Here is a 24187-nt window from a genome sequence, read left to right as displayed (position 1 = left end):
TTTCAGTGAAGAAATGATTCAGTTGAAATAAAATCGAACAAATATACCGTTTTCCTGTATTTTACATTCAAGTCGTCAAAAATCAGTGAAAATAATTACTATACAAATCACTCAAAAAGTCATTTCAGCGAATATTAATCCCAGCTGACATAAAGTTTTTTTTACAGTATGCTCAATGAATTCAGCGAGTGCTTTTAAGTTGCACCCTCTCTGGTACTTCAAAGAACGCCATTTTGTTTCATGTTCATTGTCATATTTATACCGACCATCCATGTTCTTTCCGGTTTTTGTTTTCTCACCTTTTTGGCGCTTCAAATGCGAAATGAGATTTGTGGAATACTTACAATCCAAAACTACCTCTAATTTAGCCTCAGATGGGTTTCGAACCCATGATCTTCAATTTACGAGACCGACGCCTTACCACTTGGCCACTGAGGCTTTGTTGCACTGAAAATAAATGGCAGTGACGTCACTACAATTTAGGAAGGCCAATGCAAAATCGACATCACTATATCCGCCACACATGACGTCATGGTAAATATCATGTTAATCAAATATTGTTCATTTCATGTTCTTACACAAATAAATTGGCATTCATTACACTATCAAATACATTTCGAAATAATAGAACTGTAAAATACTTTATTTTCGCTTGCAACTAATTTTCGCTATTTTTGGCGAAGAAATGGTACATTTAAAATAAAATCGAGCGAAGATACCGTTTCCCTGTAATTGACATTCAACTCGTCAAATTTCATACATAACACCCAAAAAGTCTTTTCAGCGAATATTAATTCCAGCTGAAATAAAGTTTTTTACAGTATGTTCAACGAATTCAGTAAGTGCTTTTATACTCCACCCTCTCTGGTACTTCAAAGTACGCCGTTTTATTTCATGTCAATTGTCATATTTCCAATCAACTTTTATTTCGACCATCCATGTTCTTCCCGATTTTTGTTTTCTCAATTTATTAGCGCTTTAAAACTACTTCTAATTTAGCCTTAGATATGGGGTTCGAACCCATGATCTTCTGTTTATGAGACCGACGCCGAACGAATATACCGTTTTCCTGTATTTTACACGATCTCGCGACTTCTGTAATACCATTCCCTTAAGTAGCGCCCTCTAGTGCCAGGACGCTTTTTTGACATCGAAATGACATATAAGGGCGACGTAAAAAATCTAATGAGTTTGAGACCTTCTGACTACTCGACGCATAGTAAGCATGTGCAAACTACACGTATTGATATCTGGCGTCAATATGTCAAACCCCTTTGCTTCTGACATTGAATCACACTAGCCCATCGAGGACATATATTATTTCTGCATCGATAGAGGGATTTCTACGTCTCACAATTCTCAAAAGATGTTTGCTGTTCTTAGAATATCACTAGTTGTGTAAGATACGTCGGATCCTCAAAGTACGTGACTCCGCTTTAGGGGATTTGTGGATAAGTTTTTGTTGATTACTCGCTCAACCTCTTTTGATTATACATTCATACTGAGGATCAGCTTAAGGGGTGGGCAAAGGGGGATAGCTGGTACAGGTTACAAGAAATAAATTATAGGAAATAAAATGAAAGAAATTATTTTTCACACTTTACAGAAAAAGCAAATTCCTAATTACACTTTTATAATATATTTGATAATATGTTTTTAAAAATCAAAATTGGTAATTGCGTCTGAAATTTAACATTTAATGCTGAAAATGAAAAATACGCTTACAAAAAAAAGGATCTTTGTACAAGTTACAGACGATTAAAATAGCTGATTAAAATTTTCACCTTGCCCATGTCTACGAATTTACGTTTTTTTATTTATTTAAGTCACATTATTACGAAAATTAAAACAATTACCTATACCTTAAGCTTACGAAAATACCCCTTGCCGACCCTCTATTAAAGCTGAAACTGAAAGAGCGAACTCTGTAATCGAAAAGAACGTAATCACTATTAACACACACTTTGATTTGTTGTACGTACCTGGAATTGAACACGCAAACGCTGTAGTTTATTTCATTTTATTTGGCAAAATGTTATGTTATTGTGTATAATGATCTTTGAGTATTTTAAGCATGTTCACGAACATTGTAGTTTGATAATACATCGTGGAATAAGCGAACATAGCAATGTTTCTGGGAAGAAATTGTGCCAACGCTCGTGCACATTTGCTTCGAATTAGCTGTACATATAGGTGTCTACGAAATTTTGCACGCGCTGTGCACGTCGCACTGAACAGAATGACCACTGTCCTTCAAATACGTGTATACAATTCTGGAAATATATACATACAATTATGTGGTTGCTCTACTCGAATTAGTTTTGTTTGGTTTGCACAGCAACATAAATACTAGTATATTACATTGAAAAATGTATCTCAAATAATCTGGGCGCATGTTGGCGCCCTTTATATAGAGCAAACATATCAATTAAAAATCAGTAAATAATAACGAAACAAACCAAACAATATATATTAAAATGTTACTGGATAACAGCCTCACTGTTACTGATATATTTATACATAGACTCGCTGATATGGTGCATCAGAAAAATACATAACACTTATTAGTGTCCTTGTTACGCCTTAATTATCCCAAAGAAACTGCAACGTCGTGAAAATAATACTTCCAAACAGCCCGAAGCAGTTCCTGTCTCAATGGATCTCTGCGATACTTTATGCATCCTTATTAAAACAAAAATAAGGTTGGATCTAAAATGGTGCTGAACATCGATTGTTCAATGTTAGCGTTCATACGATCGTAGAAAATTTGTCACTCGAAACACAACTACATTGTACAATTTTAAAGCGGTGGAGTCGTCACCTGCGCATGCGTCAGATGGCCATAGCGTGTCATTGTTTACAAACAAGCGTCTACCCACGAGTCTTTGCGTTTTAGTGTGTGTTGTCATCGTCTCTTGGGACTCAATTCCCGCGCGTGCGCATGTGACGACACTCCCATTTTAACTTAATTTTATCTTTGGACGCAAACGGCTGCCCAGGTGTCGTTTGGAACGAGAATCCATTGGGTTTTGCCGTTTGTTCTGTTTTCTTCATGTCATCTGCGTCTGCTGTCCCGAATACTATAACCACATAGTTAAGTGGAACATCAAACGCAATAACTGACTAGAATTGAATAATATTTGAGGACGGCGGTCATTTTCACCTAAGATTATTTCATGATAACCTTGCGTGGTTCAGTGCAATGTACGCACAGGGATCCCCGCCACATCGACCTACTAGTCACAGTGTCACATTTTGCCTTCTGTTATTTACGCTGTACATCAACGCGCTATATCAACACGATTTCATAGTCAGCCTTTATTTCCACATGTAATTGCATTCTCATATTAACCTATATACTAACGATTTAAATTAACGCAATTTATCAAATCTGACGTGTTTTTTTGGATATTTATTCGTAGCAGATGGCTACACTTCTTTTTTTTCAGTTAAATGATGCTATTAATAGTGTCTTCCTGCTCAAAGGTACGCACAATTGTTTATATCTTTTCAGTACAGATGGTATTTTTTTGGCTAGAACAGTCTTGATAGGAAATATTCACCAACGAACAGCATCCAACGAAGTATTTTCTGACTGAGGGATAAATCAATGATTATGTTACTTAGGGATGAACCAATGATTATGCTACTGAGGAATGAACCAATCAATGATTATGTTACTGAGGGTTGAACCAATGATTATGTCACTGAGGAATGAACCAATGATTATGTTACTGAGGGGTGGACCAATGATTATGCTACTGAGGGATGAACCAATGATTATGTTACTGAGGGATGAAACCAATGATTATATCACTGAAGGTTGAACCAATGATTATGTCACTGAAGGTTGAACCAATGATTATGTCACTGAGGAATGGACCAATGATTACTAGTATGCTACTGAGGGACAAACCAATGATTATGTCACTGAGGGGTGAACCAATGATTATGTTACTGGGGGATGAACCAATCATTATGTTACTGAGGGATGAACCAATCATTATGTTAAGGTTGATAGGGTCACATTTGTTTCCTGTATTATTTCTTTTCCATAATAGTCTCTTCTGTCTGTATTCTTGACGAACATTTGTGTTTTGGCACCGGCATATATAATGTCGCACCACAATAAAATCAACACCTGCTACTATTTTCACAATAACTTTTTTTTCTAGAATGTTTCCGATTTCATGGCTCATCTCAAATTAGCTGTCTATAATGTGTATTTCAAATTATCTAAAGAAATGTTTATTCCAATTCCTTGAAACACATTTCAAAATAAGTGTTTTCACAAAAATAAGCACGACACTAATGGTGTACTATTTACAGCATGGCCACGTAGTGATTATTACCACCGGCAATTCTGTAGAACGCCCATTGGCCAATTCAAGAAAGTCGTGGTACAAGACAAATGAAAGACAACCTACGTAGCACGACTATGTCGTTTCAAACCAAACTAGGTAGTCATAATGCCTGGGAAGAATCATGTACATTGCATATCGCACACCTGTCTGCGTACTTGACACTTATACCACTCCGAGGAATGACGTCAGCCTAAGCTATATATACAGACATTGTCATGTTTATCAGTCTCAGTACCTGACGTACACAGACAGTCCGCATAAAAAGGTAGGTACATATATATATATATACATGTATATGCAAATATTGTTTGTGACTAATAATTGCCCCTTGCTCCGTAGTGAAGAATGTGTTTCTATGTTGGAAACACACTGAGGGTACCGCAGATGATAGTTATATATACAATACATAACTATATGCCGTGTACCTTGGTTCATGGGTATCTGCATTCGGATCAATTGGAACACAAACTCCCATGAGCCAAGCTACGAATTTATACAACTATAAATATAGGTAATGTTATTTTTGTGAACATATATAGTTACATACACTGTGTGGTTTGTTATTGATTAACTGACCATACGCACGTAACTAAACAAATAAACACAACACATCGACATGGTGGCTAAATGCAATATTTTGAATGTTTTGTGCATATATCAGATTTAATTTCTCGGTATTTTAATTATATCAAATCTCATGATTTTGAGAATATTTGAATATTTTTTTATTATATCTTGAGAAGAACAACCGAGTATGTCTTATCGTAAAATAGAACGTTCGTTTGGCAGAAAACATGGCGGCATTCAGTTAATGAACATACAAAAAAAATGCGCATGCGCAACAAAAAGTGAGATGCACCATGGGAGCACCACAATGCTTAAAACAAACGAAAAGTAGCAAAAGCGTGAGATCCTCAGTAAGCGGTCAATAATCGTTTAATTATATTGTAGAACCTATACTGATGACGGCAATGGCGCCCCTTAGATTTTTGATAATTAAAAGTTATGTAAAAAAATCTATTAAAAATACCCAGAATTTATCAATTTTGCAATAAAATGTACTTCCGGCTGAAAAATAGTTTGCGGTCATCAGCCTGTTTTTCGAGAATAATATTAACCTATATCTAAAAGCGTTGGCTGGTGAACACATTATATACTGTGACTGATGGTATACGTTTTGCTATCATGAATTTATTTAAAATTCAGGTTTAAAAAAATAATTATTCGAGAAGCGAGAATGAAAACTAAAAAAAAAACATTTCATAATACTGCATCTAGACCGCTTTATTTACTAATTATATACACGGCGAAACATACACTGAACAAAAAATTAACGTTCCCGTATTTGCATTTTTCCAGCCATCAGGAAATTTCAAACTTGAATAGTTCACAGCGTTTGATCAGTTCATGTTGTTGTTTTTTTATATACAAAAGAGAACGACTACTCATAATGATTTGATATTTAAAGCGCGATGGTCGTCGCGCAGCGCGTGTTCGAATTTCATGTAAATAAACAATGTATTTTACACGCGTTGTATACGTCGCTATGAGTCCCACATCGAACAGGACGCGGCACGACGACTGCGGCCCTTTAAGCAGTGGTTTGTCTTCTGGTTGTTTTTTTGTTATGGAGACATTGTCTCCCCAGAGATAGTTCCAGTTATCCAGCAGTAATTCACTACTCGTCTCGAAAAGGGCACCGCTATTTTTGTACGTGCACTGAGTTTACAAACAGCATACGAGACGGAAAGCATTACACCCCCTCCGATCATACGTGCCTCTAGCACTCCACTACGTGATGTACATTTCATGACGACGTAACACATTCATCGTTTCACGTTTACTTATCTGTTTCATGTGCATTTTTGATTCAATATATTCAAGAGACAATAATGCTATACCATGGCACAGCGAATTCTAACCAAAATGTGTTATTTAGCCTTAAAATGCAATCAGGCAAAATATTCAATTGTGTATTTACCTGGGAGAAGTACATCGACTTCTTACCGGTAATTTATTACGAGTGTACTGTAACTGCTATGCCATTATATACCATCTACGTCATTATTGTCTGCGTGTGGCACTGAGTGGAAAGCGTCCAACACCTCCAAGCACGACAAATCAAGGAATGGAAATGTCGACGGATTTCTTGCCTGGAGACGCTCGATAGCAATCATCGTGTATGCCCCAATCACCTCGTAGTAGGAGACAAGGTTAAGCTTTTAGGGAATGTATCCCGGTGTACACGTTCACAGAACACCTACATTAATAACCAATGTATGATGTCAGATTTAGCTTTTTTATTTTCATAAACTGTTCTTAGAAATGCAAAGGAAATTTTGTAGGAGATGAAAGAACATGGAAGCAGTCAAATCGATTCAGATCATGTACATATACAAATACTACGGTTAAGTACAACAATCGTCACAAATAATGCCATATATACTAATCATGGCTAAATGTATTGCTAAAAAATGTGAGTTATATATTATATGGAAAGGCTAAAAATGGACAATGCTTCTGGGGTGGACTATGAATTGATGAAAACGTTTCTAGAAATGAACGTTACTGTAATTTTTGTCGTGATATCGTTGAAGACGAGTTTCATTTCCTGTTATGCTGTCCACTTTATTCTGACATAAGGAAAACATACTTACCAGCTTATTATTATACTTACCCAGATCCAATTAAATTTAATAAATTAATGAAAACAAATAACAAACATTTACAGAGAAACATAGCATGCTATTTAATACAGGCATATACTATACAAGATAGTATTTAAAAAATGTGTTTTTCTTTTCTTTTGTAATCTTTACTTCTTGTACTTATTATTTTTGTAACACTCTTTGTACATAAGGCCGGAGGCCAAAGTACTGAATAAATTATTATTATTATGACAGTTTGAATGTGAATTGCCTTTCAATAGTGCAGTAAACTGTGTTCCGTGCAAATGAGTCTACTGAAGACGTTGTGCGCTTGATGCAAAATGATACCGAATGTTGTTGTTGATTATTACCATAATGCAAGTTGAAATCCCCATGAGTATATAGAAGAGGCAGTCCAGTTAAGTGCACACGCATTTATTTGAAAGCTTTTCACTGAAAGTCACTGCAATATTTTACATTTCGTTTTTTGGGGGAGACAAACTTAATAAAAGATTAATCTAACAGAACACCTCCGTTTACAATATTAAGATTATAGAAACATCACACAAGGATGGTGCGATAACTCCAGGGTACTGTACCTCAGTTGCTCAACATTTCAATGTAGAATATATATTCGATATTACAAAATATGTTCTAGAATACAAATATCTTGCAGCGAGTGTTCGCATAACGTCGATACAAAACTCTTCTTGACAACTAAAAGCAGATATATTCAATCGGCTATTTTGCAGCAATATCTCGATTCAAATTACTTGTTTGTAAAGATGCAATGTGCTCGAGGAAGCAATTGTCAACGTACGCTTCTCAGTAAAGCAATAAGTCGATGAATGGGGAAATTTTCATTCAGTTGCATCTCCCCATGCAACATATTTAGTTAATGATTAAAAACTGGAGGTGGCAAATTGAGCTGCTTCACAGAACCCATCTGCAGTGGAATTAAATAATCAGCAAGAGAGTTAGTTAACTGTGAATAAATAGTGTCTACAAGAATGGTGTCATATTTGTATACGTCGAGATGATCGAGAACATGCAAAACACGTAAGAAGAATATTTGTATTTCAGCTAATGATGGATCTTCTAACCTTGTCGTTTCAACTGAAAAATACTATTGGACGAGGCGGATCATATCAGTCTGCTTCGCGGCTCAAATATACGATATCTAAATTCTAATTATACAATATCTGTTATTGCAAAAAAAAATCTCCATTCAAAATGACAAGCAAAGAAGCATGCAGGCAGTCCTCGTGCTTCACATTTGTGAAATGTATTAGATAAATTTGAAAACATACATTCAAAGAATGCTGTTTTTGTGTGTACACCAATGACATGCTTCTGTCTAGATATGGGGCAAATTGTTTAAATCAATCATAACCACGAGTCTCGATCTCTTTTCATCAACGTGTAGGTAATTATGGCAAGAAAAGTATAAAGTAAGGTTATTCTTTGAAATATAAAAAAAATGCTTTTTCAATTCTACATGCATCAACGCAGTTATTCAAAAACCATTATTCAAATTACGCATAGATGCGCGTGTTTTTTGAGAGTGTGCACTGCCGGCGTTCAACTCATTGCGTGTTCACGTAGCTTCCAATGATCTGCGTACAAGGCCGTTTATTCTATCCTATCAGACGCATGTAAACCATTTAGTGGTGAATTATAATTTGTCATTAATATAATAATGAATTTTGTCCAGTATTGAACATATCCACTACATAAAAATACAGCATGCGTATTCATTCTAACAGTGTACCACATACAGAGGGAACGTAGATAATCGTGTTTACATGGTGCATTTAGTACTGTCGAAAAAAAACACTTAAACATGTTTCATAACTGTCATGCTGACAATTTCGCTGAAAGGTACACTGCCATACCGTCTTTACTTAAGAGCATTCTGTCCATTAGTACAACTACTTTCGATATTTAATCATTAGCTGCTCACTTCGTGACATTACGCCTAAAATGCTGATAACAGCCGGAAAAAAACAACAGCAGTGTTAAATTGAATCTTTTTTTTTCACTTTTAAGTCACATTTTCCCAACCAAATATGTTTCCAGTGATTTTGCAGGGAATTTGAAACACGATGTATAGATAGATTTTACCCAGAGTTTTCACCTCTGAATACCGCTGTGCTACCGAATAAATGCACCCAACAACATATCATATGAAGCTATGATTTTGATCAATGAATGCTTCGGTGGGCTGATGTAATCCCACTGCTGCCACCATTACTGTTTGTTTTACATTTACACTCTCTCAGTTACAAAGCTTCTAACGCTGCAGAGTTTTCACTTCTCGCGCATAATACTCAGACAACATTGCTCTATTCGCGCTAATTTTAGGTTTCACGCTACAATTATACTCCTCATAGACGACAATGTATAAATTTGAGAAACGGTTCTATTTTTCATATAAAGTCACTGAGTAAAGTATTCAATATTAAAAAAATATATTTTCATTTATATATTAATAATTTGTTTTTTAAATACTCTGGTAAACAGTAATAACACAGACGTTGAGTGAGTCACAGATTTGACTTCACTGCTATTGGCAATATTAGAAAAGTTAAAGCGGGAGGGTCGTCACCTGCGCACGCGCGGTAATTGAGTCCCAAGCGACGATAACAGCACACGCTAAAGCGCAAAGGCTCGTGGGTAGACGCTTGTTTGTAAACAGTGACACGTTATGGCCATCTGACGCATGCGCAAGTGACGGCACCCCCGCTCTAATCAAGCTGAAACAGGTTGAAATACGAACATGTCACTCCATAAATGAAGTTTCTTTCAAATGGAAGGGATTACACTCTTGTGACCCCGCCCCTTTTTACACACGCTAATGCTTGTCAATTACCACAATTTTCAAATCGATTTCAATTGTACAGTTTCAATATGGCCGCTCAGAATAAGTTTAAGACGCTTGCAGCCATTACCCAATACTATACACCAGTTCAACATATTTCAGATGAACAGAAATAACATATGGCAGCAACAACCCATGCAAAATGCATTAGCAGTCAGACGGAATTAGCGCTTACGTCACAATCGGATAATAATAATACACAAAGCTTTTAAACAATTACAGTTTCTCACACTAGCCTCAATCCTCTATATTCACTCAAAATCCTTTACATTATTTACATGCACTTCTCGACGATTCACAGCAGACGATGACGTCACCACCTTGCATGTTGTCTGCCTGGCATTTATCTTCATCGATCAACCTGCATGTGAGCGACCAGTCCTGACAAAAAGCCCTCTTTGTAGCATCTTCTTCATGAACCATGTAGCTGGCGCTGCACGTTACTTTTATTGCAAATAACCTATTCAGGTCATACGTATAGGCCTGCGTATATACAATTTGCACGTGACGAGATATTATTGTTTCATTCAAACAGATATTTCGTCCCAGGAATGATTATATCTCAAAATAAACTTGTTTATGAGGCTTCACGTCATTATCATCAAAATGTCTTTCTAAAAAATCATTTTCATTGATATCTAGGCCACATACACCATTATGTATCTAAGGTAATAGATGCAAATGGAAAACTGTGTTGCCATTATGCTCTGGAATGTGAAATGAATCTACGAGTAGTAGCTGTGACGTGGTAATGTAGCAATACACACGATTGTCATCTCTCGTATTCTAATACGCCGAGCTGATTGGAAGATGGCCGGTCACATGGGAAAGAATAAAATAACCCCTGATTTTATGCAAATCACGCCGACAGTCTACTCCATGGCGACTGCACGCCGAACCACGCAATCACACTGTTACTGGCTGCCGTATTTGGATATAAAAATGCAAAATGTTGAAAGTCAAAGTACTGACAAAGTCGACAAGTTTGTTTACTCTGACATTCAGAAGAATATTTTCAATACATATGCTGAAAATCACAACGACATTTTAATTGTTCGGCGAATAAATATCTCCTTGTACAGTACTGTTGTCCCGGGACCGTTGTGCCAGTTTGTTCGACTCCACGCTGCAGTTAAGACCACGGATATTCAATGCAAATCACCATACAATATTTTGACAATTGAACGCCCGAATTTAAAATGACAAAACATTTATATTTGTCTCCCCTTGGAGAAAATTTTCATATACAAATTGCAGTTAATACTTTAGTTTAGTATTCTTTCACACATATCTGAAATGACTTGAATCGGAGAAAGCTGCTGAGAGAAAAGTGCGCATTTGTAATAAATAATCTTCTCTCCTTTGTTTTCTTTATATGAAAAGTTAATAATTTACCCCGTTGATAAAAATACAAATAAATAGATAAATAGAACATAATATTCTTGTATGACATTATTAATGAATCATGTTAATATTATTACGTAAGGCTAATAGGCAAATGAGTAATTTTAAATGTATTACGTAGCTTAATACGCAAATGAGTCGCGCAAATCTAATCATATAAGGCTATTATAAAAATGAGTCATATTATTCTTCTTGCGCAAGGATAAAATGAATCATGTTAATTTAGGTATGTAATTCTTATATGCAAATGAGTCATGTTAATCTAAGTATGTATGGCTAATATGCAAATGAGTCATTTTAATCTAAGTATGTAATGCTAATATGCAAATGAGTCATGTTAATCCAAGTATGTATAGCTAATATGCAAATGAGTCATGTTAATCTAAGTATGTATGGCTAATATGCAAATGAGTCATGTTAATCTAAGAGTGTATGGCTAATATGCAAATGAATCATGTTAATCTAAGTATAATGTTTTTTTGTAATTACTTGACATATCTTAAATAACTCTAAAATAGAAACATTGTCTAAAAAATGAACAAATGGTGCTGTGTGATGACGTCACACGCAACGTAATATTACCGTAATTGGTATAGTACAGGTGTGATGGTTCAAATACCAAAATGGCAACAGTAACATAAAGACTTCCCAGGCGGCGATGATAACATACGAACACGGAGCCAACAGATGAGGTTTCAACTGGTACTGGTATTATTATACTCTGCAAACATCAAGTACAATAACGTAGTAAAATTCCACTACTCCAATAACTAGATACTTAAACTCCAATACAATTCAACGAGATCTCCGATCTGATCTCAGTGCTGAACAACTCCCCTATATATACCCGCACTGTCTATAAATAGACCATTACATCAGCATACATAATGAGTCTTGAACTTACTACAAATTTCTAGAATGTTCCATTACCTTCTATTGCCTCCTACAGTGTTCTATTACCTATTCAACCAGTCTCTAAACATAATCTAGAATATTCCACCCAGACACAGTACGGTTCTAGAACATTCTCAGTGACACGGAAGTGGTAAATAAGTCGTATGCGACAGATGACTAAACGTAATGCAAAGCCACCTGTAACATTAATACTACAATTCAAACCTGATGTTAAACATGCGTCTTTAAACACGAGTTGAGAATATGTTCAATGCCGACTCCATGACAATACGAAGATTAAAGGTTATGTATGAATTGTAAAAAAGTATAATATTTATGTATCGAGAATTAATTTATCCTGATATAATATTAGACGAAATAAATTACAATCATATAACGCATGGATTCAATTACTGATTATCTTACAAGAATTCAATCATTTGTGAAGCCAATTTACAATTGTCAATTTATTAAAAAGCTCTCTCCACAGAAGCGATACGTCTCCTGTTTTTTTTTTGTGAATAATTGTACCATGACCTGATACATTTGTATTGCGATTAATGATTAGTTGGTGCCTTGCTGTCTTTCTTCCTGAGTTTAAAATTGGTCATGCATTTCATATCCTGTTGATCCCTGGTATTAATTTCAGAGCTCCTAGAGGCTAACAACTAAACGTAGCGATCGTAATTTTTGAGCGCGTATTCAAACATCGTAGAGCGTTCTGTATCACGTGGCTCCTCAATCGACTACTCCGATTGACATATGGCGGGTGCTAACCGTAAGACAGGATATACTCAATCTTTGCAAACACCTGATATCACTTCGTGGTCTTAACCTCGAAGTCCATATATCATTCTTTTGTACATAAACTGATCATTTCCTCTCGTGCATTTCAACTTCTATATCACTGTACACATTTTCGTAAGTCCGTGTATAAATGTACTTTGTCCTACCTTTATTTTTTTTTATTTTTATAAGTTTAAATATAGTCTTTATTGATCTATCTATTTGATTTTGGATTAATGGTTGGTTAGTTCAGTGCTTCTCGCTAGTCGTGAAAACCAAATACCGAGTCATCACTATATATTCAGTTTTGAGGTGGCATTGGTCACATCATTACAAATTTTGGAGTCTGTTCTAACAGTGTCCTTTTCACGCCACAGACATGGTTGAAATTTCTGTGTGCGGAGAAATCAAGGCTGTGAGAATATGAAATGACGTGTCGAACATACGCGGCTTTTTATCAGACACGCGTTTTTGCAGACACTATCAGAAATATTTGAATCAATATAATTATTAAAAATAATATTGCTTAAGACCATCAACATATTTTGTGATTCTTTGCCATCATGCATAAAACAATCAGAATGCCTCGATTTTTATTACACGGTATTTAAATATAGACAAGTATTATACTGCTTTATTACACTATTCTGCAATGATATATGTGACAAAGCTATCTATTTCGCGTTTTACTCTTTTTCCTTATAGTAAAGCAAAGTTATAGTAAATCAATGATTTTGATATTTTCGTACAATGTAATAACAATCGTGGTAATCTGAGTAGACCGTTTACTCAAGGTGAATATGTCTTCACGCTGAAACTCCGCCAACAATCTCAATATGTTTTTACACTTTATTTCTTGAAAAAATTATAGCAATTATATTTGTTCGTAATTATACGTGATGCACCATTTCCAATTCTCCCAATCACAATTTGACTGTACTGCACTGTTTTATTTAACTAAAGGTTTAGTTTTTTTTTATTCAGAGACCGCGTAAAAATCATGGATTGATTCATTTCAATATTAGTAACTATGTAACCAATGCATCTCTAAAATATTCATGACTCAAAAAATATTCTCTAATCACATGAGGGTACATTTGTGTTCTTGAACTGTGTTTATTTATGTAAATAATGACATTCTGTGGTGTTTTAACTGCACCTTCCCAATTTCTATGTTAGACTGATATTTGGGGTAAGTGAGATATGAAAGTCTATACTCTAGATTATAAGATTTGTTATTCATTTATTCATCAAAGCTCGGCAACTGGAAATTACTACACATGTCCAATCAATATAATGTTGTAGAATCACATCTAATGTTTCCCATATCAGGTATCCACAGTGTATTGTAATAGTTTCTTCTTTACATTGACATCTTTAATTTTTAGTTTAAACATCCAATTATACGAAAATAAGTCGCTGAAAATAAGTACATTATTAACATTTGGACTCAAATGATGCAGACACACAATTTATTGATGACGTTGTGCGCCTACATAAACATACTGATTATAATATTGTATAGCATTTTCTTCCTTAGATTACGTACATTATGTGCACATTTGTAAAACTGTGATGTCTATATATGTTTATTTATTTATTGTAAGTTCGACACTTTAGGGCGTTTTGTTGTTTAACGGAGCTTTTCGAGATTCTCTATGCAATCCCGAGTAGACCTTTGGAGCAAAGTGCTGTCGAGATCTCGTGAAGAACGAGTGAAACTTGTTTTTGCCTTTCAAATATTCTCTCATCCTCTCTTGTCATCGATTCCACTGTTTCCCGGATGATGTCTATTTATTCAACAGGTGCATATCTCCATCATCTACTCTATTATACAGAACAAACTGTCTTGTCCAAGAAGAATGTGCTTAAAATGTGCTTATGTGTGTTTATTTTCTTGTTATAAAAGTGGGTCAAGTCAATGAAATGCACATCCCCTTCTACATCCATTACATTTCACGAAAACGACAAACACTCCAGTTGTCAAAACCTGTTTATCACATCTGTCTAACAACGCCCTCAACTTGAGTGTTCGAATCTTAGCAACGGTTCATCAAGAACCATTAATTCCGTCACCATTAGTAGCTGCTTCCATTTTATTTCTCTCCGTCAGCAAGAAGGCGGTTGTGAGTACACTTGTGACCTCTTTGCCCTTTGCAAGCGAGGCACTTCAAAGCAAGAATAAAATTCGATTATAGGAAGAACTTGTGTAAACGGAAATTTGTTTTTCATTTTGTTATATCAGGTGATGTGATTTAACCATGTACTGCAATGCGTTTGTTGCTGCTGATATAATATGTTTGACAGACGTTTGTTTGTTTGTAAATTATCTACTATGATTATACATTTTGGATATCAATTAACTATAAGGTGATGTCTTTCTGCCTTGTATTCATGCTCAACCGAATCTGTCTGCTCGACATTCATTCGTAAAGTCATCTTACATGACAGGCCGCCGAGATCTCGTTGAGTGCGAGAGTGCCACGAGACTTGTTTTTCCCATCATACTCTCATGGCTAAAGAAGTAAGGAGAACAGTAGACTGGGTATCCGCAGAGAATGGAATATATTTTGTGTATCGAAAGCAGGTCACGTGGCTTATTCGTTCTTAAGTTCTGCGTTCTTATACGTCTACGATATTTTCCGATCGGTTCAGGCACTATATTCTATCTAATTCATAGATATGTTTAACACATTTATCACAAAGATCAAATTTATAACAACTGAAAATTGGTAAACTGTATTAGTTTATTGCCAATTCAACAAATATTAATGTGTATATATAATGCTAACAATCATTGTGTGTCTCAAAAACAACTGCATTTTTAAAACGTCTTGGTGAGAATAGGTTATTGTAATATTATTTTTCTCATTTCCATATGCAAAACACGGTCTGAATATTTTGAATAATTACCAAGGACTAACAATCATCTACTACGATTGTCTATATGTTATATGTGTTGATTCTCGCAGCGTTCGCGAAAATTGGAATCCTATTAAATTAATGCGGCAATGGTATATAGACGGAATTTTGTTTTACTGTCTTTATTTTAAAGCGCGGTGGTCGTCGCGCAGCGCGTGTTCCAATTTCGTGTAAATAAACAATGTATTTTACACGCGTTGTATACGTCGCTATGAGTCCCATATCGAACAGGACGCGGCACGACGACTGCCGCCCTTTAAGTACATTAACTTGAAATGTTGTGCCAATATCCATTGATATAATATAATGCTTTACGCTCTTGTTGTGCGCGCACATTAGTGTAGGAAGTGCCTGCATCTCTGTCTACATGCTAAAGGATTTGATAGTATATCTTACGCGTATTAATATACATACGCCAGAACCTGAATATGAATTGGATGTCTTTACAAATCCCGCAAGTAGCATCGAGGGTGCCTGCAGCGTTACAAATATTTCAAGGCTGAACACAGTATGCAGGAAACTTTCTGTAATGTAACAGTTCTAGATGCATTCCACTTAAAACGAATGCGATTTATTTTTTAGGGCAGCCGCAACTAGGTCACTTATGGCAACACTAAGAAACACACACATTCACAGATTTTCATATTGCTTACAAACCATTTCAGTTGCTTTTAGTTTTGAATGGTATCATTTTTGTTCGTACGTCAAGTATTTCCGAAGTTCGTGGTTCACTTAACAAACAGCAAACACAAGGTGACAGTATGGCTGCCTTTAGTTCGACTAAAAGGTTCGGCTTGCAGTTATTTAATGTCTTCTGTAAACACAATTGCATATGCTGATTGTAAATGCCACTGGATTTTTAAAAAAATCATATCACAAATAAGACCATCTTAAAATTATTCTTTTCGCGTATCGTTTGCTGTGTACGTGCACGGGTGTGAAATGTGGGCAAAAAAATGTTTCAAGGAAATTTACATATAGACACGAATGCGCATTTTCCGTGAAGGATCTCTATTCTCAAATACACTATCAGCGCATGTTGGCGCATCAGACAATATCCCCTGTTTATATACAACGTTTTCTTAGACTAAAATAGAAAGCGTCGAATCTAAAATTTGAGAACGAATGACTGAACTGTTTGTAGCCCTTAGGACAACATTCATTCTAACAAAGAATTACAATTAAGTGAAAAGGCGCTCCCGGTCATCTTATTGAGACGCCAGAAGCGATGGACTAATCTTTCAGTGAGAGTGATGCGTAATTTCTATCGCGTGGTGCAACTTATTTTCCATTTAATAACCTTTCGAGTAAGTATCACGTGAGTACCACTTCGAGGAGTTTAACATCCACTAAAGGTATTATACATTTTTTTGTATTTTGAACATTGAGTACGCAGCATTTGCACTGGGATTGTGTTTGTTTGCGTTTTTATAACTATAGTCACGAACTTAGTCACGAATAATAATACGTTTGTTATGCTACCATAACATCTAAAAATCTAACATACACATATAAGAACGGCAATATCTTCAATATCAGCGAAATATATTCTTCACATATACGAATAATGTCTGTCAATCTGTAAGTAGGTGTGCAGACCGAGGCCCATGACAGCGTTTATGTTAACGTACTATGTAATTTTGTAAAATGTCCCCAGAACATTTCAAGTTGATAGTCAGTTGCTACAAATCACCGTGTTGGGGATTGCACGTGTATATAGTCCGGAATACACAAAACCTTTTCACTACTCGAATACGGACGACATTGTTGACCGAAATGAAGTCGCGCTGCATAAGAGGTTTCATCGCCATACGCTGACTTATTTATTTATTTATTTGTTGCTACCCTTTTAAAGCAGGGGCTCACTTTTACAGGAGCTGCAAAATTAAAGATACGTTTCTTAAAATAAATACAAGAAATACTGTTATAGATCATGAAAAATAGCATATAACAAAATTAATATTAGTAAAATAAAAATAACATTACAATCTACTTATTAGTTTTAAAATGTTGTTCTAACATCCATGGCATCAACTAAAAATTCTTTCATAAGTTTGTCCATGGTGTAACATATTTCTTTGTTATAACCTTGAGTCGTATCTCCCAGAAGGAAGCATACTAACTCTTTGTTGTTCAGTTGCTGGAAGTTATCAGATAAATTTGTTTCTTTCATCTTCAATAACATTTCTTTTATTTCACACATTAAGTTTTCCCTTTTTATTTTAAAACTTGGACATTGCAAAATAAATTATGTCATCTTCACTATTATTTTCCCATTTTCGTTTTTCATATGCCAGCCCAAGAATTTGAATTTTAGCTGTGCTCCCTTAAAGTTATTTATTGACTGAAGATATTTCTCACTTTTCAAGCTAGTTTCTATAATAATTAAGGCTTTATTTTAACTTCATATTTTCTCTCCACTTGGATTCATCATGGTTCAGAACCAATGTTTTTAGTTTTTTATCAGTTAAGTTTGTAAACTGTTTTTTGTTTATTTTGACATATTTTATTATATAATCTGTATATTTTAGCCAGTTCCAAAATATGTAACCTCTATGTTGTTCAGTTTCTTGATTTAGCTCATTTACATTAGTAAAAATAACTTTTGTCCACCTAGATTCATTCATTTCATTCAGTCTCTTATAATATTTTAACTTCATTATATCTAATCTACTTTTCATTGTATTCAACACAAGACCACCAAGAACAGCTTCATTTGCAGTGTTTCGCTGACTTTTCAGTATAAATTTTCCAACTGTTCTTTGCAGTTTTTCCAAACTCTCCATATCAGATAAACTAGGCGTTACTATTTCACCAGCATATTCTAATGAAGGGCGTATTACATTATTCCATAGTGATAATCCATAATCTACCCTATTAATGTTTCCATGATTTCCAAGGGTTGCTTTCATTACTGGGAATAGTTTTTTGAATTTTTCACTTAGTTTTACACAGTGAGTATGATCAGACAGGTTTCTGGTGAACCAGTAGCCTAAATAGTTGTATTCATTAGATTCTTTAATTTTTAAATCTCCAATATACCATTCCTTATGTTTATTTATTCTTTTATTTACTATCAGGATATTAGACTTATTGGCAATCTCTAACATAGATTTTAGCTGTTCCTCATTTGAGGCAATAAGTGCCACATCGTCAGCGAAGAATAACCCATTAATGAGTATATTACTTATTGTTATGCCTAGTGATGAATCATTCAGGATTTTTTTGAATTCATTTATATAAATTGCAAATAGCATTGGAGCCAGGACACAACCTTGCCTAAGACCCTCCTTCTGTTCAAAGTATTCGGTTTCAACATCTCCAAATGTAATTTTACTCTCAATGTGGTCATAAGTGTGTTTTATTATACGCAATAGTTTTCCCTTTATCCCATTTTGCCATAAGGCATACCACAACCCTTCTCGCCAAATACTGTCATAAGCTTTTTTGAAGTCCAGGAATGCAAGATGAGTGTGCTTTTTGTCTAGTTTACAGATAGTTGATATACCTTTCAAAATAAAAATTTGATCACCTGTGTGTCTGTTTTTTCTAAAACCCCTTTGGATTTCTCCCAGCATATTACTTGGTTCAACCAATTGGCTCAATTCATTTTCGACCATTCAATTATACAGTTTTCCAATAACTGAGCTTAATGAAATACCTCTGTAATTGTTCAAATTTTTGGTGTCTCCCTTCTTATGTATTGGTATAATAATGTTTGATCCCCAATTTTTTGGAACTGCTTCTATCTCAAAGCAAAAGTTAAAAAGATGTTTCAATGATTTAATCATTACTTCACCCCCTCCTTTTATTATTTCATGAGTAATTTCATCTGGTCCAGCAGATTTGTTATTTTTAAGATTTGAAATCGCTTCCTTGACTTGTTCATTCGTTATGTTTATAACTTCAGTATTTTTTATTGATTCTTCATCAAATTCTATTATGGACTTTATCACTTTATTTTCAAAATTTGTTGATTCCAAGTATAGATCATCATTTTCATCTACATTTTGTTGATTGTGTTCATCAAGATGTTGCCAGTAGTTTACTAAAAACTCTTTTCACTTTATTTGTTTCTAGTATTAATTTATTTTCTTGGTCAAGGACCACAGTGGAATATGATCTTTGTTTAGTACCTTTTAATAAGGACCAGTATTTTCGAGTAGATTTGCCACCTAATTTTGCAATATCAACACATTGTTTGTCTTTAGTATATATTTGTTTCTTTTTGATTAAGTTTTGTGCATGTAGTTTATCATCTAAGTATTTATGCCACAGTTCTTGCCCTACTTTATGAGTATCTGGGTTATTTTTCTTGTCAATTTCTTTTATCCACTGTCTATGATTTTTATTTGATTGTTTTCTTAAGTTTATTGCAGCTTTGGTTTCTTTATCAAACCATGGCTTAGTGGTACTTTTTAATGTTTTTTTTACCGATAACTTCATGGCATGTATCGGTAACACTGGTTAGCCAGCAATTCCATACTTTATCACATGCTGTTTGTTTATCTGCATTGTCAGAAGCCAGTGCAACAATACTATAATATGATTCAAGTTTTTTTGTTAAAACATTCTGAATCTCATTCCAATTAGTGTCAATATTAATGTCCCATTTTTGTTTAATATCAGGTTTTATGTCAGGTATTGCTAGTCTGGTGTACATAATGTTATGGTCACTTCCAATGTCAAATATTCTTTCATCGTCAACATAAAATTTATTAGCTTTGTATTTAAATTGGTTATTAGTCAGCATATAGTCAATAACTTATTGTTGCGTATGTCTAGACCATGCCCATTTTCCAATGCTAACTTCACTGTTATTGAGTCAAAATCATCTATTTATGATATTAATTTTTTACCATTATTATTAATAATTACATCCCCAGATATATCCCCAATTCTACCATTGAAATCTCCTAATAATATGAACTGATTATTTGCTTCAAGCAATTTTGATATGTCATCATACAGTTCATGGTATAATTCATCTACCTTCTCTTTATTAGTATTTTCTGGTAAAACATATACTACCCCTATACATAATGATTGATGCCCTTTAATCTGTACCTTTATCCACAATCTTTCAAGATCATCATCTTGTGATTCAAATAGGTTAGAATCTAATACTTGAAAGTTATTTTTGATAAGTAAACCAATACCCCCACCCCATTTTTATATTGACTTTTCGTTTTTTTCCGAACTATTTATATTTCTTTAATTTATAAGTCATAAAGTTCATGACTTTTTTATTTTAAACCCCGAAAATTTACATAACCTATGGATAATTGTGAAGTAGTTATATAAGAATGTACTAGTATTGTACCAGCTTCTGACATGGCAAAGAATAAACGAAATAAACAAACTACATATATGAAGCTCGCACATACTATGTCGTACTATATCATATGTGTTTCATTCAACACAATAATTCCACGTGTATTTTTGTTGTTGTTTTTTGTAAAATTTATTTCTCAAAACAGACTAGCCTTGAAACTAGAACTGATTTCTACAAGGGTCGTGTCCCTTGACAAGAAACTTTTCATAATGACTAAATCCGCGATTGTTACAGTAGACTGCCTGATTTGTCGTTGAAACTGTCCAGTTGAAGGTGTCACACTGTCTTGTAATTCGTCATTGTAATTTAATGCGATACAGTCCAACACTCACATTTATTATTCGAAATCGAATTGATTACTAAACACGGCACATTTGTCATACTATCACAACAACATGCGGGAAGAATAGGGATAATTATTGACTACTATTACTATTGTAAAACATATATGTTTCAATAAGTAATATAAATAATGTCGCGCACAATGATGCAAATTTGAGAAAAAGTCTAATGCATATTGCTTCTAACTCTGTGGCACCGGTGGTTATGTTGATAGATATCTCAAGGTGTACTTCATTGTCAAACATTATAAAAATAGAAATCACTGTTTACAAAAGGCTATACTGCAAGTGCGTCTGGTAAAACCCAATAAATGACTAAATATAGATATTTCTAAAGCTACTCCAAAGACAAAAAAATACACAAACAATAGCAGTGCGTGTTTATTTTCGTCAATTTTCGCAAATTTTGTATTCTACATTAAAGTCACAAAATCCCAACGAAGTGTAATGAATGATCACAGAGTGCAACATACATATATTATGTACCCACTCTGTAACATAACTTGAATTTTGTAGCCATTCAGACATAATTTTTAATACAAACAAACAAACAACAACATTAATTATTCGGAAATAATATACCTAATAACCCTTAGTAGTTTAGGACAGTGATCATTTTCGTTTCATTTATACCCGTAACATTAGTGATAAGTGAGTTAGTGATATGCAAAAATATGTATATGTCATATTTACGTGTTGCACTCTCCGAGAATAGCAGCCCCAATATTTCAGAGTTAGTGATATGCAAACAAAATATGTGTATGTCATCGTTACGTGTTGCACTCTCCCGGAATAGCAGCCTCAACATTTCAGAGTTAGTGATATGCAAAAATATGTGTATGTCATCTTTACGTGTTGCACTCTCCGAGAATAGCAGCCCCAATATTTCAGAGTTAGTGATATGCAAACAAAATATGTGTATGTCATCGTTACGTGTTGCACTCTCCCGGAATAGCAGCCTCAACATTTCAGAGTTAGTGATATGCAAAAATATGTGTATGTCATCTTTACGTGTTGCACTCTCCGAGAATAGCAGCCTCAACATATCAGAGTTAATGATATGCAAACATATGTGTATGTCATCTTTACGTGTTGCACTCTCCCAGAATAGCAGCCTCAACATTTCAGAGTTAGTGATATGCAAAAAAAATATGTGTATGTCATCTTTACGTGTTGCACTCTCCGAGAATAGCAGCCTCAACATATCAGAGTTAATGATATGCAAACATATGTGTATGTCATCTTTACGTGTTGCACTCTCCCAGAATAGCAGCCTCAACATTTCAGTGTTAGTGATATGCACAAATATGTGTATGTCATCTTTACGTGTTGCACTCTCCCAGAATAGCAGCCTCAACATTTCAGTGTTAGTGATATGCACAAATATGTGTATGTCATCTTTACGTGTTGCACTCTCCGAGAATAGCGGTCTCAACATTTCAGTGTTAGTGATATGCAAAAATATGTGTATATCATCTTTACGTGTTGCACTCTCCGAGAATAGCAGCCTCAACATTTCAGAGTTGGTGATATGCAAAAAATATGTGTATGTCAGTTACATGTTATATCTCAAAGCATTCTTATTTCTCGACATATCTAACTACCCCAAGGAAACGTGTATATGCTCCACTTTTTAGCACAGTTACTGCACATTTCAACAATAGCAGTCATCATTCGTGCGACTCATTCTAATTATACGAAATGTACGTCGATGAAAGAAATCATGATCATTCATTCTTAGTCAGACAGCTTATTGATCGCCAACATAAAAAGAGTGTATACTCCTTCTCTTGAAAATATCGCCACGCATTGAAAGTTATCACTTCAATCAGTTTCAGATTGGTAAATTTAATCATCTCATAGTATTCCAATATTTGACAATATTGATTGCTTTGTTGAAGTGTTTTTTTTTATTTAAATTGTTCAGGGTAGCTAGAGTAAATCCCTGTCCATCAAAGGCCATTGGTTTTATGTCTCAAGTGAGACCTGTGAAATGGCCATTAAATTCTTTGACACCAATACGCCATTTGTTTCGGGAATGCTGTACTGATGCAAATCTATCCTGTTATTCTGAGAAATTCTTAGATTCTTAGACTTTGTATGCGTAACGTGTTTTTGTTCATACCAGCTTTGGTAACAGTGTCTACTGAAACGTGTGCCTGGTTAGTTTTAGCTTTATCTTCTATTGAATATTCTCCACTGATGGGAATTTATGGTTTAGTGTTGACATAGCATCGTGCAGCAGTACCAGCAGAGTCATTTTATTCAGCTTTGCGATGTCGATCTCTTCGTATCTGAATTGATTAGCGATCAAGCCTACTTGGTCATACACAGTTTAATAGTAGCGGAAAATAAATTAGTTAGATGACCATAAGAAACACCTTCGCATGTCAGTGTGGTGATGCAATACGTCATTCAAACTGTGACTGATCAAACACCTGCAACTTTACAACTTCGCTACCTTTACAGTAGACCAATTATAGGTTTGGAGAGGTATTCGTCCAGATTATGGGGGGCGCTGTTTTTGTGTTTCATCCCGGGTGGGACTCGCGGTTTACCCGAATCAACAATAACGTATGGCGTTTTGAAGAGCGAGCGACCTTTACGCTCAA

At 34.9% G+C, this 24187-nt stretch overlaps 1 non-coding gene across 1 annotated transcript; it reads right to left on the bottom strand.

The window, feature by feature from the left end:
- Positions 1–366: 366 nt before the first annotated feature.
- On the bottom strand, positions 367–438 carry TRNAT-CGU (transfer RNA threonine (anticodon CGU)). Its single transcript has one exon. It is a non-coding gene; the product is annotated as a tRNA-Thr (tRNA).
- Positions 439–24187: the final 23749 nt, after the last annotated feature.

Source organism: Saccoglossus kowalevskii, chromosome 21, assembly GCF_978046115.1.
Source record: "Saccoglossus kowalevskii chromosome 21, keSacKowa6.1, whole genome shotgun sequence".
NCBI classification, from domain to species: Eukaryota; Metazoa; Hemichordata; class Enteropneusta; family Harrimaniidae; genus Saccoglossus; species Saccoglossus kowalevskii.
The sequence above is the reverse complement of the archived record's forward strand: the minus strand, read 5'-3'. Positions and strand labels throughout refer to the sequence as shown.